We start from the raw sequence: 22,000 nt of genomic DNA on the forward strand, positions 1-22,000 counted from the left end.
GGAACAGTAGTGGAGAGGATAGCAAGTTTTAAGTTCCTCGGCATACACATCACAGACAAACTGAATTGGTCCACTCACACAGACAGCATCGTGAAGAAGGCGCAGCAGCGCCTCTTCAACCTCAGGAGGCTGAAGAAATTCGGCTTGTCACCAAAAGCACTCACAAACTTCTACAGATGCACAATCGAGAGCATCCTGGCGGGCTGTATACGGAAACTGCTCCACCCTCAACCGTAAGGCTCTCCAGAGGGTAGTGAGGTCTGCACAACGCATCACCGGGGGCAAACTACCTGCCCTCCAGGACACCTACACCACCCGATGTTACAGGAAGGCCATAAAGATCATCAAGGACATCAACCACCCGAGCCACTGCCTGTTCACCCCGCTATCATCCAGAAGGCGAGGTCAGTACAGGTGCATCAAAGCTGGGACCGAGAGACTGAAAAACAGCTTCTATCTCAAGGCCATCAGACTGTTAAACAGCCACCACTAACATTGAGTGGCTGCTGCCAACACACTGACACTGACACTGACTCAACTCCAGCCACTTTAATAATGGGAATTGATGGGAAATGATGTAAATATATCACTAGCCACTTTAAACAATGCTACCTTATATAATGTTACTTACCCTACATTATTCATCTCATATGCATACGTATATACTGTACTCTATATCATCGACTGCATCCTTATGTAATACATGTATCACTAGCCACTTTAACTATGCCACTTTGTTTACATACTCATCTCATATGTATATACTGTACTCGATACCATCTACTGTATCTTGCCTATGCTGCTCTGTACCATCACTCATTCATATATCTTTATGTACATATTCTTTATCCCCTTACACTGTGTATAAGACAGTAGTTTTGGAATTGTTAGTTAGATTACTTGTTGGTTATTACTGCATTGTCGGAACTAGAAGCACAAGCATTTCGCTACACTCGCATTAACATCTGCTAACCATGTGTATGTGACAAATACAATTTGATTTGATGATTTGATTTGAAATGGTGGTCACATCAGATACTGGCTGATTTTCTGAACCACGCCCCAACCTATTTTATGAAGGTATCTGTGACCAACAGATGCATATCTGTATTCCCCAGTCATGTGAAATCCATAGATTAGGGCCTCATGCATTTATTTAAATTGATTGATTTACTTATATGAGTTGTAACTCAGTCAAATCTTATATTATTTTCAGTCATGAAAGGAACAAATCGACATCAATGCCTGGCAAGCCTGTATTGGAGCAAAATCTAATCGGTATGCACAGACTTTAGCCTGTATTGGAGCAAAATCTAATCGGTATGCACAGACTTTAGCCTGTATTGGAGCAAAATCTAATCGGTATGCACAGACTTTAGCCTGTATTGGAGCAAAATCTAATCGGTATGCACAGATTTTAGCCTGTATTGGAGCAAAATCTAATCGGTATGCACAGACTTTAGCCTGTATTGGAGCAAAATCTAATCGGTATGCACAGACTTTAGCCTGTATTGGAGCAAAATCTAATCGGTATGCACAGACTTTAGCCTGTATTGGAGCAAAATCTAATCGGTATGCACAGACTTTAGCCTGTATTGGAGCAAAATCTAATCGGTATGCACAGACTTTAGCCTGTATTGGAGCAAAATCTAATCGGTATGCACAGACTTCAGCAATGTATTTTTGACCATGTTGTCTGTTCCATCATTGTGTTTCGCCAAGCTGGCCAAGAACAATAATGTTTAATCAAATACACAGGATTTACTTTGAGTACTGATGACATACTATCCCAATATTAGCATACTGCAAAGAGATTACTATGTTATTCCCCATCTGAACTGTACAAAAGATACACATGTATTGAGAGTGTATAAAACTGTTACATTACATTATATTGAATGACTGGAAACATTCATTCTGCCTAATAACCTCCTTAGTATTTTTTTCACAATTGGAAAACTCCCTTCATCCTAAACTGAATGTATTTAACCTGGAAATATAAGACCGATGTTCATCGAAGGCAATTCTGTCATAGTTGTCAAAGGGTAAAATCTGCATGGCAAATAGATATCCAATGTGGATGGTGCTAAGAGAAAGATGGGAGGGGTTGAACATAGCTGAAGTTTGGGACTAATAACAACAAGATAACCAATGTAAAACATACTGTGTCCGTAAAACATATAGCTTATAGGTTAAGAACGTTTGTGAAAGAGCACAGTTTGAAAGATATGGCAAATAGAAATCAAACCGGATGGACATTATAAGTATATGGGAGAGGTTGAGGGTAGAGGAAGGACAAGAGTTAAAAACAGACAAAATAAAACTATTGTAAAATAGACTGTGTCCATAAAATGTATATCGTATGTAGAAGTTGGAAATACAAGCCTAAGCGTTTTTGTTCACTCGTTTGCTCCAATTGGGGGAGGGGTGGTAGGGTTGAAGGTTAATAAAGGAAATATATGAAAAAATATGTGTGTGTGTGTGTGTGCGTGCATGCGTGCGTGTGCGTGCGTGGGCGGCAGGGTAGCCTAGTGGTTAGAGCGTTGGACTAGTAACCGAAAGGTTGCAAGTTTGAATCCCCGAGTTGACAATGTACAAATCTGTCGTTCTGCCCCTGAACAGGCAGTTAACCCACTGTTCCAAGGCCGTCATTGAAAATAAGAATTTGTTCTTAACTGACTTGGCTAGTTAAATAAAGGTAAAAAAATTAAATACACCACCGTTCAAAAGTTCGGGTTCACTTAGAAATGTCCTTGTTTTTTTGTACGTTAAAATGACATCAAATTGATCAGAAATACAGTGTAGACATTCTTCATGTTGTGAATGACTATTGTAGCTGGAAACGGCCATTTTTTAATGGAATATCTACATAGGCGTACAGAGGCCCATTATCAGCAACCATCACCCTTGTGTTCTAATGGCACATTGTGTTAGCCAAATGTTTGTGCTTCTAGTGCAAACTGGCTCTAATCAGAATAGAAGGAGGAGTGGGAGGCCCCGATGCACAACTGAGCAAGAGGACAAGTACATTAGAGTGTCTAGTTATGTTAAACAGACTGGCAGCTTCATTAAATAGTACCCACAAAATACCAGTCTCAATGTCAACAGTGAAGAGGCGACTCTGGGATGCTGGCCTTCTAGGCAGAGTTGCAAAGAAAAAGACATATCTCAGACTGGCCAATAACAATACAAGATTAAGATGGGCAAAAGAACACAGACACTGGATAGAGGAACTCTGCCTAGAAGGCCAGCATCCAGGAGTCGCCTCTTCACTGTTGACATTGAGACTGGTGTTTTGCAGGTACTATTTAATGATGCTGCCAGTTTAGGACTTGTGAGGCGTCTGTTTCTCAAACTAGTCACCCTAATGTACTTGTCCTCTTGCTCAGTTGTGCACCGGGGCCTCCCACTCCTCTTTCTAATCTGGTTAGAGCAAGTTTTCACACTTCTGTGAAAGGAGTAGTACACAGCATTGTATGAGATCTTCAGTTTCTTGGCAATTTCTCGCATGGACTAGCATTAATTTCTCAGAACAATAGACTGACGAGATTCAGAACAAAGTTCTTTGTTTCTGGCCATTTTGAGCCTGTAATCGAACCCACAAATGCTGATGCTCCAGATACTCAACTAGTCTAAAGAAGACCAGTTTTATTGCTTCTTTAAACATGACAACAGTTCTCAGCTGTGCTAACATAATTACAAAAGGGTTTTCTAATGATCAATTAGCCTTTTAAAATTATAAACTTGGATTAGGTAACACAACGTGCCTTTGGAACACCGGAGTGATGGTTTCTGACAATGGGCCTCTGTACGTCTATGTAGATATTCCATAAAAAATCTGCCGTTTCCAGCTACAGTAGTCATTTACAACATGAACAATGTCTACACTGTATTTCTGATCAATTTGATGTTTTTTTAAATGTTCAAAAAGTGTGCTTTTCTTTCAAAAACAAGGACATTTCTAAGTGACTCCAATTTTTGAACGGTAGTGTATTTATTTGCAAATAAATATATGGGGGATTGCAGTGATGCAGACAATTACATTGACGGAAGCTACAATCTATCTGCAATATAAACGCTGATCTACCCCCTGTAGCCTAAAGTAAATTGATATTATATGATTACTCCTGTCTACACAGAAATAGATACAATTATTCAAAATATTTGACTGCAGAGCATGACTTAGCCACAGAGAATCATTAGCTTCTTTTAAAACGGTCTATTGTTTCAAATAACAAGTGTGTTGGCCTACAGTGCCTTCAGAAAGTATTCACACCCTTTGACTTTTTACACTTTCTGTTGTGTGTGTGATTAGAATTGATTTAATTGTAATTTTTCTGTCAACAGTCTCCACAAAAAAAATATAATATCAAAGTGGCATTTATTTTTCAATATTTGTAAAAAATATATATATAAAAACAAAATTCTAATATACATTGATGACGAGTATTCAACCCCCTGAGTCAATACATGTTAGAATTACCTTTGGCAGTGATTACATCTGTGAGTCTTTCTGGGTAAGTCTTTAAGAGCTGTCCACACCGAGATTGTGCAACATTGGCCCATTATTCTTTTCAAAATTCATCAAGCTTTGTCAAATTGGTTGTTGATAATTGCTAGACAACCATTTTCAGGTCTTGAAATAGATTTTAAAGCAGATTAAAGTCAAAACTGTAACTTGGCCACTCAGGAACATTCACTGCCTTCTTGGTAAACAACTCCAGCATAGATTTGGCCTTGTGTTTTAGGTTATTGTCCTGCTGAAAGCACAGGAGGTTGGTGGCACCTTAAATGGGGAGGATAGACTCGTGGCAATGACTGGAGCAGAGTTAGTAGAATGGTATCAAATAATAATACACATGGTTTCCATGTGTTTGATGCCATTCATTTCACTCCGTTCCAGATTATTATGAGCCGTCCTCCTCTCAGCAGCCTCCACTGGCTGAAAGGTGAATTCATCTCCAAGTGTCTGGTGGAAAGCACCCTGAAACAGGTTTTCCTCTAGGATTTTGCATGTGCTTAGCTCCATCACATTTATTTTTTACCCTGAAAAACTCCCCAATCCTTAATGATTACAAGCATACCCATAACATGATGCAGCCAACACTCTGCTTGAAAGTATGGAGTGGTACTCAGTAATGTGTTGTATTGGATTTGCCCCAAACATAACACTCTGTATTCAGGACAAAATGCCACATTTTTTGCAGTATTACGTGCCTTGTTGCAAACAGGATGCATGTTTTGGAATAGTTTTTATTCTGTACAGGCTTAGTTAGCATTGTAATTATAATGTTGTTGATCCATCCTTAGTTTTCTCCTATCCTAGCCATTAAACTATGTAACTGTTTTAAAGTCACCATTGTTTTCATGGTGAAATCCCTGAGCGTTTTCCTTCCTCTTCAGCAACTGAGTTAGAAAGGATGCCTGTGTCTTGTTAGTGACTTGGACTCGGATCTCGTCCTCCTCTTCTGAGGAGGAGTAGCGAGAAGGATCGGAGGACCAAAACGCAGCGTGGTAAGTGTAATGTTTATAATCATAATGTTTATTTTGATACATAAACTGAAGACAAACACCCACAACCCAACAGTGAAACCAGGCTACCTAAGTATGATTCTCAATCAGGGACAACGATTGACAGCTGCCTCTGATTGAGAACCATACTAGGCCGAACATAGAAATCCCAAATGATAGAAAAACAAACATAGACAACCCACCCAACTCACGCCCTGACCATACTAAAACAAAGATAATATAACAGAACTAAGGTCAGAACGTGACACAAAGTGTAATTAATAACTTCACCATGCTCAAATGGTTATTCAATGTCAATTTTGATTCTTTTACCCAACTACCAATAGGTCAAATCAAAACAAATTGTATTTGTCACATACACACGATTAGCAGATGTTAATGCGAGTGTAGCAAAATGCTTGTGCTTCTCGTTCCGACAGTGCAGTAACATCTAACAAGTAATCTGACAATTCCCCAACAACTACCTAATACACACAAATCTAAAGGGGTCAATGAGAATATGTACATATAAGTATATGGATGAGCGATGGCCGAGCGGCAGAGGCAAGGTGCAATAGATGGTATAAAATACAATATATACATGTGATATGAGTAATTGAAGATATGTAAACAATATTAAAGTGGCATTGTATAAAGTGACTAGTGATCCATTTATTAAAGTGGCCAGTGATTGGGTCTCAATGTAGGCAGCAGCCTCTCTGAGTTAGTGATTGCTGTTCAGCAGTCTGATGGCCTTGAGATAGAAGCTGTTTTCAGTCTCTTGGTCCCAGCTTTGATGCACCTGTACTGACCTCGCCTTCTGGATAGTAGCGGTGTGAACAGGCAGTGGCTTGGGTGGTTGATGTCCTTGAAGATCTTATTGGCCTTCCTGTGACATCAGGTGCTGTAGGTGTCATGGAGGGCAGGAAGTTTGCCCCCGGTGATGCGTTGTTCAGACCGTACCACCCTCTGGACAGCCTTGGGGTTGAGGGCGATGCAGTTGTCATACCAGGCTGTGATACAGCCCGACAGGATTGTGCATCTGTAAAGGTTTGTCAGGGTTTTGGGTGACAAGCCAAATGTATTCCTCCTCCTGAGGTTGAAGAGGCGCTGTTGCGCCTTCTTCACCACACTGTCTATGTGGGTGGGCCATTTCAGTTTGTCTCTGAGGTGCCATTCTTTGCAAGCCATTGGAAAAACTCCCTGGTCTTTGTGGTCGAATCTGTGTTTGAAATTCACTGCTTGACTAAGGGACCTTTACAGATATTTTTATCTGTGGAGTCCAGAGATGAGGTAGTTGTTCAAACATTGTTTATTATTGCACACAATTATTATCGCACACACAGTGAGTCTATGCAACTTATGTGACCTGTTAAGCACATTTTTACTACTGAACTTATTTAGGCTTGCCATAACAAAGGGGTTGAATACTTATTGACACTAGACATTTCAGCTTTTCATTTTTCATGAATTTATAAACATTTGAAAAAACATAATTCCACTTTGACATTATGGGTTATTGACAAAAACAAAACATTTTAAACAATGCATTTGAATCCTTTTTAAATTCAGGCGGAAACACAACAAAATGTGGAAAAGGTCCAGGGGTGTGAATACTTTCTGAAGGGACTGTAGTTGGGAAGGCTGCAATTTGGGCAGCTCAAGTGGAAATAGGCCTAGCTGATTATTGAGTTGTGGCTGTCAGTGAAAAGCAATTTATCAAAAATATTTGTGAAGATGATGGGTCTTCAGTATAATTTGAAATGTTGAGAGAAGAAGGGGGGTGGGGGGTGTGGAGAAGATATTGGCGGTGTCTCTCCAGAATGTACTCAGCTGTCAAGAATGCGCTGAGCTGTCTCCCGACAATTCTTGTTTTATTGTGTTAATTGTTTGCCCTTTTATTATTTATTTGTATAATTTCCACATTACGTATGTCACCAGAAATACATTTACTGTTAATGCTTGTCATTTGGTTACTTTAATTTATGTTAATGCATGAGTTAATTAGGCCTGCAGTCATTTACTGTGAAGTTTACTCAGAAGTCGGAGTGGAAATGCTGTTTGCAGAGCTCACAACCTGCTACACGTGTGAGAAACATTTTTTGGTTTATTTCATACCATCATTTACCAGTTTTGTAAATGTGTCTGTTGTATTTTGTTTGGAGAGCTCCACGTGAGCAATGAGCATGTGTTTGGTTTCTCTGTCCTCTTAATGTACTCAACTGGATGCCTGATTTCTGATTGTCCCCTAATATGCTGAGCTTCTCAGTCCGTTTTTCTTCACCTCACACAGTAAGTCAACGAAGTCAGTTAAAAAAAAATCCATTGTGAATGATATTGCCTCACAGTATTTAAAAAAAAATATTTCCACCACTCTCAATAATCACCGGGGCTCAGGGTTAAAGAGCTGAGTGTCATGCTCTGAGGATCCCATATATCCAGTGGAAATGTCATTAAAAAAAGCCTACCTGAACCTTGGCGCCAAAAAAACAGTCTGTCTCTTAGTGCTGCAGGGAAACTTTGAGTGCCAGGAATAGGCTAGTTGATACAATGTTGCAAGTTCGTAAGCGACAATATGCAGAAAGAATTCACACCCTTTGACTTTTTCCACATTTTGTTGTGTTACAGCCCAAATTAAAATGTATTGAATGTATATATATATTTTGTCAATGGCCTACACATAATACCCCATCATGTCAAGGTGGAGTTAAGTTTTTCTAGATGTTTACACATTTAAAAAAAGTTGAAATATCTTGAGTCAATAAGTATTCAACCTCTTTGTTATGGCAAGCCTAAATCAGTTCAGGAGTAAACATGTGCTTAACAAGTCACATAATAATTGAATGGACTCACTGTGTGCAATAATAGTGTTTTACAATGATCTGTAAAGTCCCTGAGGTAGATGGGTAAAATAAAAAGCAGACATGGAAAATTCCTTTGAGCACGGTGAAGCTATTAATTACACTTTGTATCAATACAGTCTCTACAAAGACACAGGTGTTGCCGGGGAGGAAGGAAACAGCTCAGGGATTTAACCACGAGGACAAGGGTGACTTTAAAACCGTTAGAGTTTAATGGCTGTGGTCGGAGAAAACTGAGGATGGATCAATAACATTGTAGTTACTCCACAATACTAACCTAAATGACAGTGAAAAAAAAGTAAACCTGTTCAGAATAAAACATATTACAAAACACGCATCGTGTTTGCAACAAGGCTCTAAAGTAATACTGCAAAAAATGTGGCAAAGCAATTCACTTTTAGTTCTGAAAAGTGTGTTACATTTGGGTCAAATCCAATAGAACATCGCGTACCACATATTCTTATTTGACCCTGCTGGTAATCTATGAACGTTTGAACATCTTGAAGAACAATCTGGCCTTAAAAGGCCATGAACTCTTATAATCTCCACACGGCACAGCTATAAGAGGACTGACCACCCCTCAGGGCCTGATTCCTCTTAACGTTTCTTCCTAGGTTTAGGCCTTTCTATGTAGTTTTTCCAAGGCATTGTGCTTCTACTCCTGCATTGCTTGCTGTTTGGGGTTTTCGGCTGGGTTTCTGTACAGCACTTTGTGACATCTGCTGATGTAAAAAGGGCTATATAAATACATTTGATTGATTGATATGTTCAAGCATAGTGGTGGCTGCATCATGTTATGCTCGTAATTGTTAATTAAGGACTGGGGAGTTTTTCAAAAATGAAACGCAATGGAACTAAGCACAGGCAACATCTTAGAGAAAAACCTGGTTGAGTCTGCTTTCCGCCAGACACTGAGAGATGAATTCACCTTTCAGCAAGACAATAACCTACAACACAAGGCTAAATCTACACTGGAGTTGCAAGCAAGAAGACAGTGAATGTTCCTGAGTGGCCAAGTTACAGTTTTGACTTAAATTTGCTTCACAATCTATGGCAAGACATGAAAATGGTTGTCTAGTCATTGTCAACAACCAATTTGACAGATGTTTAAGGATTTTGAAAATAATAATGGGCAAATGTTGCAAAATCCAAAATCCAGACTTACCCAATTAGACTCAAAACTGTAATCGCTGCCAAAGGTGCTTACTGAGAGGTGTAAATACTTATTTAAATTAGATATTTTTGTATTTCATTTTCAATACATTTCCAAAATGTTCACAAACATGTTTTCATAGCGCTTGATGGTTTTTGCGACTGCACTCAAAGTTCTTGAAATTATCCGCATTGACTGACCTTCATGTCTTGAAGGAATTATAGAATGTCGTTTCTCTCTGCTTATTTGAGTTGTTCTTGCCATAATATGGACTTGGTCTTTTACCAAATAGGGCTATCTTCTGTATACTTCTGTATACCCCCTACTTTGTCACAACACAACCGAAAAACATCCCCATAACATGATGCTGCCACCACCATGCTTCACTGTAGGGATGGTGCCAGGTTTCCTCCAGATGTGACACTTGGCATTCAGGCCAAAGAATTCAATATTGGATTCATCAGACCAAATAATCTTGTTTGTCATGGTCTGAGAGTCCTTTAGGTCCCTTTTGGCAAACTCTAAGCTGGCTGTCATGTGTCTTTTACAGAGGAGTGGCTTCTGTCTGGCCACTACCATAAAGGCCTGATTGGTGGAGTGCTGCACAGATGGTTGTCCTTCTGGATTATTCTCCCATCTCCGCAGAGGAACTCTGGAGCTCTGTCAGAGTGATCATTGGGTTCTTGGTCACCTCCCTGACCAAGGCTCTTCTCCCCCCATTGCTCAGTTTGGCCGGGCGGCCAGCTCTAGGAAGAGTCTTCTTCTTCAAACTTCTTCCATTTAAGAATGAACACAGTGGCTGTGTTCTTGGGGACCTTCAACGCTGCAGAAATGTTTTAGTACACTTCCCCAGATCTGTGCCTCAACACAATCCTGTCTCGGAACTCTATCAGTCTACAGAATCACTCTACGGATGATTCCTTGGACCTCATGGCTTGGTTTTGCTTTGATGTGCACTGTCAACTGTGGGACCTTATGTAGACAGGTGTGTGCCTTTCCAAATCATGTCCAATCAATTGAATTTACCACAGGTGCACTCCAAACAAGTTATAGAAACATCTCATGGACGATCAATGGAAACAGGATGCACCTTAGCTCAATTTCGAGTCTCATAGCAAAGGGTTTGAATACTTATGTAAATAAGGTATTTCTGTTTTTTATTTAGAATCCATTAGCAAAAATATCTAAAGCCTGTTTTCTCTTTGTTATTATGGGGTATTGTGTGTAGATTGATGAGGGGAAAAAAATGTGTAATCCATTTTAGAATACTGATGTAAAGTAACAAAATGTGGAAAAAGGATATGGGTCTGAATACTTTCCGAATGCACTGTACATATTCAATAAAACGATCCCGTGAAAAACAGATCTAGAGTAGTGGCATCTGCAGTTGGGTATGCTTTCTCCATTAAACACCATAGAGCATAGCAAAATTCATTGCCTGTTTCGTTATGCAGCCTCCTCCTAGCCAAGAAGTTAGCGCGGTTCCCATTGTGATTGTCACAAGGGTAAACATTTCCCCATAGCATTTTCCAACAGAGTGTGGTTACTTCTATCCTCAATGGAGAGACCACTGACCATTATGTCGAAGTCTTCCATCTGGGCCGCATCTACGCCTACGTTTGTTGTGTCTTCATTGCCTGACATTTTTGTCTAAGAGATCCCACCGCTGCCACCAGTGTAATAAAGGTTGCTAGACCACTCGAGAGGTGGGGCAATGCCTGGATTGAGCAGAGTAGCTTGATGCTGCCACCAGTGTAATAAAGGTTGCTAGACCACTCGAGAGGTGGGGCAATGCCTGGATTGAGCAGAGTAGCTTGATGCTGCCACCAGTGTAATAAAGGTTGCTAGACCACTCTGGGGCAATGCCTGGATTGAGCAGAGTAGCTTGATGCTGCCACCAGTGTAATAAAATGCCTGTTGCAGAGTAGATGCCACCAGTGTAATAAAGGTTGCTAGACCACTCGAGAGGTGGGGCAATGCCTGGATTGAGCAGAGTAGCTTGATGCTGCCACCAGTGTAATAAAGGTTGCTAGACCACTCGAGAGGTGGGGCAATGCCTGGATTGAGCAGAGTAGCTTGATGCTGCCACCAGTGTAATAAAGGTTGCTAGACCACTCGAGAGGTGGGGCAATGCCTGGATTGAGCAGAGTAGCTTGATGCTGCCACCAGTGTAATAAAGGTTGCTAGACCACTCGAGAGGTGGGGCAATGCCTGGATTGAGCAGAGTGCTTGAGTGGTTGCTAGACCACTCGAGAGGTAATACCAGTGTAATAAAGGTTGCTAGACCACTCGAGAAGTGGGGCAATGCCTGGATTGAGCAGAGTAGCTTGATGCTGCCACCAGTGTAATAAAGGTTGCTAGACCACTCGAGAGGTGGGGCAATGCCTGGATTGAGCAGAGTAGCTTGATGCTGCCACCAGTGTAATAAAGGTTGCTAGACCACTCGAGAGGTGGGGCAATGCCTGGATTGAGCAGAGTAGCTTGATGCTGCCACCACCTTTGTGTGATCGGTATGGTCTGTCGTCAGAGGATACAACACCAAAACGCAACACAAATATAGCAAACAATGATCTTTCTTAGCTACATAATTTCATAAGACAGCGACCTGCTACATTTCTGCAGTCTCTATTAACCCAATCAGAAGTGCTGCAATGACCCGAAGTGTCACGACTCTCGTGGGTTGAAGGAGACCAAGGTGCAGCGCTGTAGGCGTTCATGATATTTATTAAACTGAACACCGCAACCAAATAACAATGTAGAAAAAATGAAAGTGCACAGTTCTGTCAGGCAACTAAACAGCTAAACAGCTAACTACCCACAAAACACAGGTGGGAAACAGGCTGCCTAAGTATGAGTCCCAAGCAGAGACAACGATAGACAGCTGTCCCTGATTGAGAACCATACCCGGCCAAAACATAGAAATAAAGAAACTAGAATGCCCACCCTAGTCACACCCTGGCCTAACCAAAATAGAGAATAAAAGCCTCTCTATGGCCAGGGCGTGCCAGTACCCCCCTGGAGACCGTCGTTGGGGGCTCCGGACTGGAGGCCGTCTCTGGAGGCTTCGTGCCATGGATCATCACTGGAGTGAAGAGACCTATAGGAGGCCTGGTTCTGGGAGCAGGCACAGGACTCACCAGGCTGGGGAGACATACAGGAGGCCTGGTTCTGGAAGCAGGCACCGGATACACTGGGCCGTGGAGGCGCACTGGAGGTCTCGAGCGTAGAGCCGCAACCAAACAGCTAAAAGAAAGGCTGCTTAAGTATGATTCCCAATCAGAGACAACGATAGACAGCTGTCCCTGATTGAGAACCATACCCCGGCCAAAACATAGAAATAAAGAAACTAGAATGCCCACCCTAGACACACCCTGGCCTAACCAAAATAGAGAATAAAAGCCTCTATGGCCAGGGCGTGACACGAAGAAGGTGTAAGGCACACAAGCTATTGTTGTAACACGCTAAAAAGTGACAGTGCACACTAGTGAGGTACAGTAGCCAAACGATACATTCTAAAAACATTTAACAAGACTAAGGCCAACGAAACAGGACATAGACGTAACATTGCACAATTAAATGTATCATTTAAAAACCCTTAGATCTCCCAGCTGATGGGACCCCCTCATTGGGCTGGTTGGTGTGGCTAGTGGCAGACCGGCGTGAAGTATCCACAGTGCACTAAATAGGCTACAAACTGGACGGGTAACAGCAACTAGGCTATACTCCGATTCCGGTTAATCACCGTAGGTTTTAGTCTGATTAATTATTTAGAATAGAGGAGGACACTACACTCACAGCGCGCTCTGTTTATAAACACTGATAAACACTGAACATGCTACAATGACCAGCGCTTTTTCCCAAAAGCCACTCCTAGCAACTCCACTGTCTTATCTAGTTCCCCAAATTCCTCCTCACTACCTGTCTTGGTCACCGGCTTCCTGCCCAAGCAGCGTAGACAACCTCCTCTTTATTAAGGTGAGTGCAATGCGGATACTTGCAAAGGCTACAAAGCCCAATGTAGATCAAAGCAAAGCTCCCACCGCCAAGACCTGCCTGCACTCTTGGCTCTGCCTTATTTCACTTTCTCAAGTTCGGCAGAGTCTTGCAAGCAACCACACATGTGAGCATTAGTTCATGATTTCGTGACGTACCCCCTTACGTGCTGTCCCACTGCTTCACCAGAATATCACGAGCACACCGATTACAAAACAGAGCTGAGAGCTCTCCATGCAGAATGGGCCCCTAACCCAATCCCATTATCATTTATGTCAACAATACAACAGAAAAATGGTTTACTAGTTTTTTATTGCGACACAAATTCTTACAGTTTTACAATCTCACCACCAGGGGGTGCTGCAGCACCTTCAGCACCCGTCCTTCCCGAGGCTACGTGTCCAACCCATGTCTCCAGACAAATCTACGTTGTAAAAGGTGTCTCTTTGCGAAAGGGGTTATTCAAATCTGCACTGAATGGACTAGACGAGTACAACGCCCCCGCTGTCTGCCATGATGACAGCAAAAAAGTGCCCCGTCATGTCCCACAGTTGTGTTTGGACAGGAGTGTGACTTTCCTGAAGGTGTTCCTTCTGGACACAGGACGCGGAGTTCTACTTGGCACAGGGACACTGAGGCGTGAACGCCAACCCAAACCCCTGGGTAGAGAGGCTCAGTGACTGCCGGGTATTATGTGTGCAGGTGGATCAGTGTGTTACAATTGACTCTGTCCAGATACACTCCTACTGTGTCGGAGCGAGAGTAGAAGACATGCATGTCACTACCCTTCCTATTATGACAGGCAGTATAATTGCCACCAGGGCACTTTAGAATCCAGGATTTGTCATAGTATCCATGGAGAGAGTCATCATGCTCTCCTTTCCATCTGATCCTTTCATATGTCACTCCTACATGAGCCCGTCCTCTTCACTCTGTCCCCCAGGAGCAGCATCCAGTCAGACTCTCTCCACGCAGCACATTGTGAGGGCTCAAACCTTTCTGGATGGTCAGGATATGGCTGCTTCTCTCCCACCCATGTCACTATTCTGTTCTCATACAGAAAGAGGAGTGTGTGCGCTGTCTCTGGGTCCGATCTGAGCCTGACGGCATCTGATGGGGAAGACAATGCTATTATAAACATCATATGATCTTGCTAAGGACATTGAATGACATCTAATTGTTTTGTATTGTAGTATGTTCAATGTAATATGCATAGCAAAACAGTTATTTTTGTAGGATGGTGCTATATTGTGTTTCCGTTTTCAGGGACCTTTTTTCACAGCAGACTTACGGTACCAGTCAACTTTGGAGACCTACTCGTTCCAGGGTTTTTCTGTATTTTTACTATTTTCTACTTTGTAGAATAATAGTGAAGATATCCAAACTATGAAATAGCACATATGGAATCATGTAGTAAGCAGTGGTGTAAAGTACTTAAGTAAAATACTTTAAAGTACTACTTAAGTAGTTTTTGGGGTATCTAAACTTGACTTTACTATTTATATTTTTGACAACTTTTACTTTTACTTCACTACATTCCGAAATAAAGTAATGGACTTTTAACTCCATACATTTTCCCTGACACCCAAAGTACTTGTTACATTTTGAATGCTTAGCAGGACAGGAAAATGTGTATTGGCCGGGGTGTAGAGGAGGAAGAAGTCAGGCGCAGGAAACAGAGAGTTCAGGGTAGCGATACTTTTAATTCACCACACAGGTGAAACCGACGCCAACCCAAACAAATACCCCAAAACACGGGGAACTAAACAGTCCAGAAAATACACACATACACGGACAACCGTGACCTACAGTTGTGCACAAATGTACACAGAGAATAATCCCGCACATCCAGTAGGCGGGCCGGCTGGATAATAAAGCCCCACCATTAAACCTAATTAAACACAGGTGTAACTAATAAACAGACAAGGGGGGAAAAAAGGATCAGTGGCAGCTAGTAGGCCGGTGACGAAGAGCGCCGAACGCCACCCGAACAGGAAGAGGAGCCACCTTCGGTAGGAGTCGCGACAAAATGGTCCAATTCACGCACTAATCAAGAGAACATCACTGGTCATTCCTGCTGCCTCTGATCTGGAGGACTCACCAAACACAATTTTTTTGTTTGTAAATTATGTTGTAGTCTGGCTATCCGTTAAAAAAAACAAGAACATTGTGTTGTCTGGTTTGCTTAGAATAAAATTATTTCTACTTTTGTACTTTTACATTATTTGCTATTAAATTTACTTTTGATGCTTAAGTATATTTAAAACCAAATACCTTTAGACTTTTCTCAAGTAGTATTTTACTGGGTGACTTTCACTTTTACTTGAGTCATTTTCTATTAAGGTATCTTTACTTTTACTCAAGTATGACAATTGGGTACTTTTTCCACCACTGGTAGTAACCAAAAAAGTGTTAAACAAATCAAAATATATTTCCTATAAAGAGATTCATCAAAGTAGCCACCCTTTGCCTTGATGACCGCTTTGCACACTTTTGGCATTCTCTCTACTACTTCGCTAATTTGAAGAATCTCAAATATAAAACACAACACTTTTTTGGTTACTACATGATTTCATATGTGTTATTTCGTAGTTTTGATGTCCTCACTAGTATTCTACAATGTAGAAAATGTTTTTTTTAAATAAAGGAAAACCCTTTTTAGAAAATGGGATTTTCTCAGGCAGGAATTTTGCTGGGACTGTCTGGGAGTGGTCTAATTGGAGGGAGTGGGAGTGGTCTAATCTGGGAGTGGTCTAATTGGGGAGAGGAAAACTGAAAAATATCTGTTTGGACCTCTATTTCTTATTGGTCTTTTAACTAATTTACCGCTGGTGATCAGTTCCACTAAAGGGCATTATCATCATTTTTACAATTTCACAATATTACTCCAACCTCATAGTTTAGAAATATATATAAAACACAAGAAAATCACTTTTTTGACTGCACTGGGCCTTTAAGAAGACCCATCAAATTGTGTTTTCCCCCTTTCTCTAAGTTAATCTCCTGAAAAGGATGTAGAACAATGAATGGGCTTTTCCTTCTGTCCAGTCCAGAATGAACTTCTGCACAGAGACTGTTTTTCCAATGCCGGCGACTCCCTTTGTCAGCACAGTTCTGATGGTTTTGTCTTGTCGAGGTAAGGGTTTAAATATCATTTTAATTAGTACCTGTGTCGCTGGTTTCTTTGATGCTGTCTCACTTGATGTTGACCTCGCCACTTTCACCCTCTGTAATGCAGAGCTCTATGTAGATCTTCTTTAAAAGGGTTGGGTTTCCTTGCTCAGCTACTCTCTCAAACACATACTGAAACTCCTTCAAGGAAGTTTGGAGCTTTAGTTGACAGATCACGCCAAGTCATTTGAGTGACCAAACAATGCATAAAACATTAATCAAATCAAATCAAATGTTATTTTTCACATGGGCCGAATACAAAAGGTGCAGACCTTACAGTGAAATGCTTACTTACAAACCCTTAACCAACAATGCAGTTTTTTTCCCAGCTCATCCCTCATAAAAGTTACATCATCCTCAAGTGACTGAAACAGTTCAAAGGAATTACAAATTAAAAGGCTGTTTTAATTGCACTTTTAAAAACTGTCAAATCGTTTTTTTTAAATGTACATGTTTAATTGCGTAGCTCACCCTGAATATTGAGGACAGGTCCACTGGATAATTCTGAGCAAACTGAACACGTGGAATATCAGACTCTGGTCTCTTCTGATGTTCTCTCTGAACTCTGTGTAAGAACAAGAAATCGAGAACATAGTTGCAAGCAGCAATGACTGGGGTTCACAGGATGACAGAAAGGACACAAGATCAGTTGCGTAACAAAGCAAGGACTCTATCATGTACAAACTATCTTCCTTTATGTTCAATCAGTGAAAGCATTACCATGTTTATCTCTCAATACCACAAGGATGATGCAAGTTAAGTTTGGTCTCGTGCTTTGAATACAGCAGGTAATAATTCTTGAAGAAATGTCTTAATCTATTGAGTTTATATACCAATTCTGGGGTAAATTTGACTAATGGTTTATGTTAAGATTTGTGAAATATTTTTAGCATTAGTGCATTGGCATATTGCGGTCATTTTTGAATTCTTGTACATTATTTAGTTGAAACCTGTGTGTGTAAATTATTTAAATCTTGAATCTAAAGATAGAAAACAATGACTCATTAGATGTAAAAAGAGAGGCGTGCAAGGAATATAACAACAGTAAGATTATGCTGTAATGGAAAGTATGATTTGACATTTTTCAATAAAGCATGGCGCGCGCACTGAACGCCAGAATCAAACGTTTGCTAAACTGTTTAGATGAAATGCTACATGTATGCATGCACGTAGAACCCAACCACACATGCTGTAATGCGATTTGTATGATACAATAAGACGTTTGCTTTGCGTCAAACCCAGTCAAGCATGCAGCAATACGAAGCGATAGCGACACATGCCAAAGAGTGCCTCGCATTGTTACACATGACAAGGTGTAATAATGAATGACTGCCACCGCTACATGAATGAGTTTAATTGGATACTCGCCTATTGATAGCTATGGTAAAATGACCATTGCTGAAAGGATGGCCAATGCCTAACATATGAGGTGTAGGCAGAGCATGAAAAGCTTGTTGCTGGAGAGCATGGTTGAATTATACTTCGTGTGGCTGGCATAAGCTACGGACAAAGAACACAGTTGGATTTTATCGATGCAAATTTGAATGCACAGAGATACCGTGATGAGAGGCCCATTGTCGCCGCCATCACCTCCTGTTTCAGCATGATAATGCACGGCCCCATGACGCAAGGATCTGTACACAATTCCTGGAAGCTGAGAATGTCCTAGTTCTTCCATGACCTGCATGCTCACCAGAAATGCCACACATTGAGCATGTTTGGGATGCTCTGGATCAACATGCACAATATATTGTTCCAGTTCCCGCCAATATCCATCAACTTCTCACAGCCATTGAAGAGATGTTGGACAACATTCCACAGGCCACAATCAACAGCCTGATCAACTCTATTCGAAGGAGATGTGTCACTGTGCATGAGGCAAATGGTGATCACACCAGATACTGACTTGTTTTCTGATCCACGCCCCTATCTTTTTTCTTTAGTATCTGTCACTAACAGATTCATATCTGTATTCCCAGTCATGTGAAAACCATAGATTAGGGCCTAATGAAAATATTATTATATTTTCTACTGTAGGTACAATATGTAATTGAGCATTTGTTTATTCTGTTGTTGCTAGCTATATATATATATTTTTTTTTTTAAAGCTTAAAAAATCTCCTCCCTGACCAAGGCCCTTCTCCCCTGATTGCTCAGTTTGGCCAGGCAGCCAGCTCTAGGAAGAGTCTTGGTGGTTCCAAACTTCTTCCATTTAAGAATGATGGAGGCCACTGTGTTCTTGGAGACCTTCAATGATGCAGACATTTTTGGTACTCTTCCCCAGCTCGCAGCCTCGACACAATCCTGTCTCGGAGCTCTACGGACAATTACCTCGACCTCATGGCTTGGTTCTTCCTCTGACATGCACTGTCAACGGTGGGACCTTATATAGACAGATGTGTCCCTTTCCAAATAATTTCCAATCAATTGTACTTTCCATAGGTGGACTGTCAATTCATAGAAACATCTCAAGGATGATCAATGGAAACAGGATGCATCTGATCTCAATTTGAGTCTCATAGCAAAGGGTCTGAATACTTATGTAAATAAGGTATTTCGTTTTTGTTTTTGCAAAAACGTCTGAACTTGTTTTCACATTGTCATTGTGGGGTATTGTGTGTAGATTGATGAGGATTTTTAAACATCCCTTTTAGAGTAAGTCTGTAATGTAACAAAATGTAGAAAAAGGAAAGGAGGCTAAATACTTTCCAAATGCAATGTAGGCCTATGCATTATTTATACTTTTCATGCGACCCCTAATAAGACTGTGCGATTCGCCTATTAAAACCCCCTAAAGTCAATATCCGCGCTCCCGCAGAAATCGAATTAGCATAAAAACCTGTCAATTTAAGCTAGAGCTGTCTGTTTGTTTTGCATTGGATGCGTCTCAATCCACCACATCTGCCTAAGTTGCATTTTACACATCTGCGGTGAAAGATGACAGAGCTAGAGTGGTGTTTGTCAGACCAGGAGACATTCCGAAAATTGGTCTTCTCACAAAATCATCTGTAGTGTCCGAGCGGTTTGGTCTGTGAACTCTGAAGCTTCTATGGAAAGACGACACTCTCATGAACACAACGGTGCTCTCCGTTTTGCTCTACGACTTCCACAAGCTTCTTGGGACTCCTCTGAAGCCAGTACAGCCGATCCGCCAACTTCTGTCTGTCGTGTCTGAAGCAGAGGATGTGAGCGGAGGGAAGACAGGAGATTTGACTGGAGCTCTGAGCGAGATTTCCAAAGTCGGCCTTCTCGCCCGCTCCAATTCCACTCCACTAGCACTCACTTCACGAGCTCAGGGGCATATGCCCGGTCCAGAATACATTTGCAGTCTACTTGTGTGCTGCTATAGCCCCTTGCTTTAACTACTGTCATGGGGGTCGCTAAATATTTTCATAAAGAAACTGATTCATGCAAAATCAAGGTGACTTATAAAGATGAGGACCGAGAGCAAGAGAGGGAGTGCAGTGATGCAGTGTCCACAACTAAAGAATCGTTGTGGAATCTGAAGACAGGTGTCCCGAAAAACATGAGGGTATACTTACTATGTGCATATGCTAAAAGAAAGGAATGAGGTGGGTAGCTAATTAAATGTGTCATTGTAGTGAAGTATTTATAAACAAAAAATGTTCTCTTAAAAGGTTAATTGTTCTATTGTCTATACAGTAGGACATAATTGATTTTGGCCCAATAGGCCTGGCATGTTCTAATTTTCAAGGAGCTTTCCGTTTTGATTGGGTTATTTTGCTTTAGGCCTACCGATATACCGATATACAGTGGGGAGAACAAGTATTTGATACACTGCCGATTTTGCAGGTTTTCCTACTTACAAAGCATGTAGAGGTCTGCAATTTTTTATCATAGGTACACTTCAACTGTGAGAGACGGAATCTAAAATCCAGAAAATCACATTGTATGATTTTTAAGTAATTAATTTGCATTTTATTGCATGACATAAGTATTTTAACACCTACCAACCAGTAAGAATTCCAGCTCTCACAGACCTGTTAGTTTTTCTTTAAGAAGCCCTCCTGTTCTCCACTCATTACCTGTATTAACTGCACCTGTTTGAACTCGTTACCTGTATAAAAGACACCTGTCCACACACTCAATCAAACAGACTCCAACCTCTCCACAATGGCCAAGACCAGAGAGCTGTGTAAGGACATCAGGAATAAAATTGTAGACCTGCACAAGGCTGGGATGGGCTACAGGACAATAGGTAAGCAGCTTGGTGAGAAGGCAACGACTGTTGGCGCAATTATTAGAAAATGGAAGAAGTTCAAGATGACGGTCAATCACTCTCGGTCTGGGGCTCCATGCAAGATCTCACCTCGTGGGGCATCAATGATCATGAGGAAGGTGAGGGATCAGCCCAGAACTACACGGCAGGACCTGGTCAATGACCTGAAGAGAGCTGGGACCACAGTCTCAAAGAAAACCATTAGTAGCACACTACGTGCATTAAAATCCTGCAGCGCACGCAAGGTCCCCCTGCTCAAGCCAGCGCATGTCCAGGCCCGTCTGAAGTTTGACAATGACCATCTGGATGATGAGACAAAAATAGAGCTTTTTGGTCTAAACTCCACTTGCCGTGTTTGGAGGAAGAAGAAGGATGAGTACAACCCCAAGAACACCATCCCAACCATGAAGCATGGAGGTGGAAACCTCATTCTTTGAGGATGCTTTTCTTCAAAGGGGACAGGACGACTGCACTGTATTGAGGGGAGGATGAATGGGGCCATGTATCGCGAGATCTTGGCCAACAACCTCCTTCCCTCAGTAAGAGCATTGAAGATGGGTTGTGGCTGGGTCTTCCAGCATGACAACGACCTGAAACACGCAGCCAGGGCAACTAAGGAGTGGCTCCGTAAGAAGCATCTCAAGGTCCTGGAGTGGCCTAGCCAGTCTCCAGACCTGAACCCAATAGAAAATCTTTGGAGGGAGCTGAAAGTCCTTATTGCCCAGCGACAGCCCCAAAACCTGAAGAATCTGGAGAAGGTCTGTATGGAGGAGTGTGCCAAAATCCCTGCTGCAGTGTGTGCAAACCTGGTCAAGAACTACAGGAAACGTATGATCTCTGAAATAGGAAACAAAAGTTCCTGTTCCAAATATTAAGTTCTGTTTTTCTGATGTATCAAATACTTATGTCATGCAATAAAATGCAAATTAATTACTTAAAAATCATACAATGTGATTTTCTGGATTTTTGTTTTAGATTCCGTCTCTCACAGTTGAAGTGTACCTATAATAAAAATGACAGACCTCTACATGCTTTGTAAGTGGGAAAACCTGCAAAATCAGCAGTGTATCA

Source organism: Oncorhynchus tshawytscha, linkage group LG33, assembly GCF_018296145.1.
Source record: "Oncorhynchus tshawytscha isolate Ot180627B linkage group LG33, Otsh_v2.0, whole genome shotgun sequence".
Lineage (NCBI taxonomy): Eukaryota > Metazoa > Chordata > Actinopteri > Salmoniformes > Salmonidae > Oncorhynchus > Oncorhynchus tshawytscha.